This window comes from Humulus lupulus, chromosome 9 (genome assembly GCF_963169125.1).
Source record: "Humulus lupulus chromosome 9, drHumLupu1.1, whole genome shotgun sequence".
NCBI lineage: Eukaryota > Viridiplantae > Streptophyta > Magnoliopsida > Rosales > Cannabaceae > Humulus > Humulus lupulus.
In genome coordinates this window covers 3,869,419-3,872,406 of record NC_084801.1, presented here as the reverse complement: position 1 = coordinate 3,872,406, position 2,988 = coordinate 3,869,419, and the positions used below count along the sequence as shown (strand labels likewise).

General features: G+C 29.4%; 1 long non-coding RNA gene across 1 annotated transcript; it reads left to right on the top strand.

The window, feature by feature from the left end:
• Positions 1-386: 386 nt before the first annotated feature.
• On the top strand, positions 387-2,725 carry LOC133801315 (uncharacterized). Its single transcript, XR_009876819.1, has 4 exons — positions 387-586; positions 1,104-1,198; positions 1,378-1,454; positions 2,524-2,725. It is a non-coding gene; the product is annotated as an uncharacterized LOC133801315 (long non-coding RNA).
• Positions 2,726-2,988: the final 263 nt, after the last annotated feature.

The window sequence follows — 2,988 nt, the reverse complement described above, 5'->3', positions numbered from 1 at the left end:
GTCTAGAGACCAAAAATCTCTTTTGGGAGTGCTTGGATGAGATTTTGAAAGCATTTTATTTGTTTGGATGGTTTTTCTAAGTAAGCAGGTTCTGCTTGGATGAGATTTTGACAGTATAATATCTCTCAGGTGTCCTTTTTCATTTCCCTTTATACCATATTTTTGCTTTCTATCTGTTTTCCATTTTGGTGATTTGCCATAAAAAAAATTAGCTTGGTAGAACTGTTCTCTTGTATGAAATTAGGTCGCCAAGGTCTTTTGCCACCTTGCAATCAATTCTAGCACAATTGATCACGTACAATATTTTGTATTTTCACAATGATGAGACTTTTGACCACAAACTTAATCAAGAACATATTATAGTAACAAATATAATATCATTACTATGGTTATTTAAAAATGAATTGTGATTTGGTTGATTCTATTTTTCTAGACAGTGTTGTTTTGATCATATTATTATGGTGTGACAACTCTTTTTTATTTTCTTAGGAATGACCTTCTTTTAGGCATATGAGTATCCTCTCGCCTATAACTGGATCAACAGTCAGTTTTTTGTTGGAGGCTTCATCTGATTCAATGACTAGAAGTAACATCTAATTTCCTATAAACTGATGTCTTTCCTCTTTATCTATTTCAAGCATGTGCTTACATGTTCTGACCTTTTTGTATTCTTTGAAATAGTATGCATATTTTTTTATAATAGAATCAATCTCATGTTTGATGTCTTAATCTAATTTTAAAATGAAAGGGAAAGGAACCATAGAATGTGAAATAGGGTATATGTGTAGCTGTGTGTAATTACACATATTTGAATATTTGATTTCATATTCAAGATCATTGACAAACTAAAGAATGGAAACCACTCCAGTATGTGTACCATATAATGTGAAATAGGGTATCTATGTGTAGCTATGTGTAATTACTGATTTTTTTTGCTGCTTCTTTAATGGCTACTACTTGTATTTTGCTATTAGCTTTTGGTATATTTCTTGACTGGATTTTGGTGCATTTTGCAACTGGTTTGAATGGATTAATATGATTAATTTGGTCAATTCTGAATTGATTGATATTTTGGGGCTTAAAATTGAGTTTTGCTTTTGTAGGTTTTTGAAATATGGGAACTAGCAAAACGAAAGTAAATTTAAGAAGATTACTTGCTGCTGCACCTAAACAGCAGAACCAAGGAAAGCTTGTTCATGTATTCTTTTTCAACTCTCAACTTCTGTAGTTTTTGTTTTTGGTAATGGGTGTGTGATTAAATGGGTTTAAGTTTGGAATTAGCATCATTTTTTGTCCCTTTTTTCTATCGTTAGCCAATCTTTTTGCGGTTTCTCTAACTCAACTAAGTTAAATTTTATTTATTGTATTTCTGGATAGGCTTTTGGACCATAGCAATATCTAATAGAGCAGAAATGTGCGTCTATATAAAGGAAGTTGAAGAGCTATGGAAGCAGGTATGAGTATAACTTAGTACTCTTTTCATGTTAACCTTTTCATCTCTTAACAATAGAATTAGTAATTGATTTGGTAATTATGTTTCCCTTTGATCAAATGAAGGAATGTGTATATGTTTATTCTCTAATTGCTTTAGTATTGCACTTTAGTGGAGTTTGAATATCTTAGATATTCATCCGTAGTGAAGTAGGTTCTGAGAATTCTGTGTGCTGCGGTGATAATGGAAGATTGAGAACTTGCATGTCTTAGTGAAGTAGGTTCTGAGAATTTTGTGTATTGCGGTGATATATGGATGAAAACCTGTGTGTTGTTTGATTTGTTTGACATGTTGGTGTTGATTGTGACAGATGGCTAGGCCAGTAATTTAGGGGATATGCTGCCCGATTTTCTGTAGATTTTTTTGTACTTAGTTTTGTGTGGAAATATGAAAAGATGACTGCCATAATGATAAATTTGTGATCCGGATATTTAACATTTGACGGTCTAATTAATAATTAAGTTGATTATAGAATTTTAAATACATACTTAGATCTGAGATAAATTTTTAATTACTAAAATAGGCTAAAAAAATTATGTTTAGTTGAAACTCACTATACATCCAAGATAGGATTCAAATTAGTGATGTTTTTTTCTTAATTAATCAAGTAACTAAGTACTACTAATGTCTTGTCACTTAAGCTCCTTCCCACTTGAATCATAACATCATAATAAATAATAAGCCGACATTAAAGTTTTAACGAAATTAGAGATTAAGAGGTGGATTATTATTAAAAGGGTCTCTTAAAAGATGCTTAATTAGATGCTTAATTTAGTCAAAACTATTTGATTTGAATGTAATTTGCGTAGTTTAATTATGCATTTTTCACTTTAATTTGATTGTTAAAAGCCAAATGATGATGATGATGTGTGCATTGTTTTTTTTGTTTAGTTATTATTTTATTTTATTTTTATTGTTGGTTAGGTGTATTATTGGCATCCATAAAGTTGGATCAATAGAAAGTAAAAATTGTATTTATAAGTTTGAATTATAATATATTTATAATTAAAGAATTTTTTTATAATGTGCAGGTCTATATTGAGATGTATTTCTTTGGCGCAATACTAGACAACATTGACAGTTGAAGTTTTTAGAATAAAAAATATATTTCAACAACATTGGATACATTTCTTGTTTATTATTTGGTGATGATAAAATTTGATTGTAGTATAAACTATCATGTAATATGATTTTGTAAGCCGAGTAGACTAAATACTGAAGTTATATTTTTGAGTAATTAATAATTTTTTTTTTTTTGTTTTCTTTTGAAATTTTAGAAATCTAATATATATATAATACATTTTGAACACTCAAAAGGATATATTTTTTCTAAATCAAAATAAAAATTGTAGCTGCATTTTTTTAAAAAAAAAAATTACTTTTAAGGACATGCAAAGCGAGTCCTAAAAAATTACTTAAAGGCACTCAACCAGATTTTTTAGGACTCGCATTGCGAGTCCTAAAAACATTCTTTTAGGACTCGCAAAGCGAGTCCT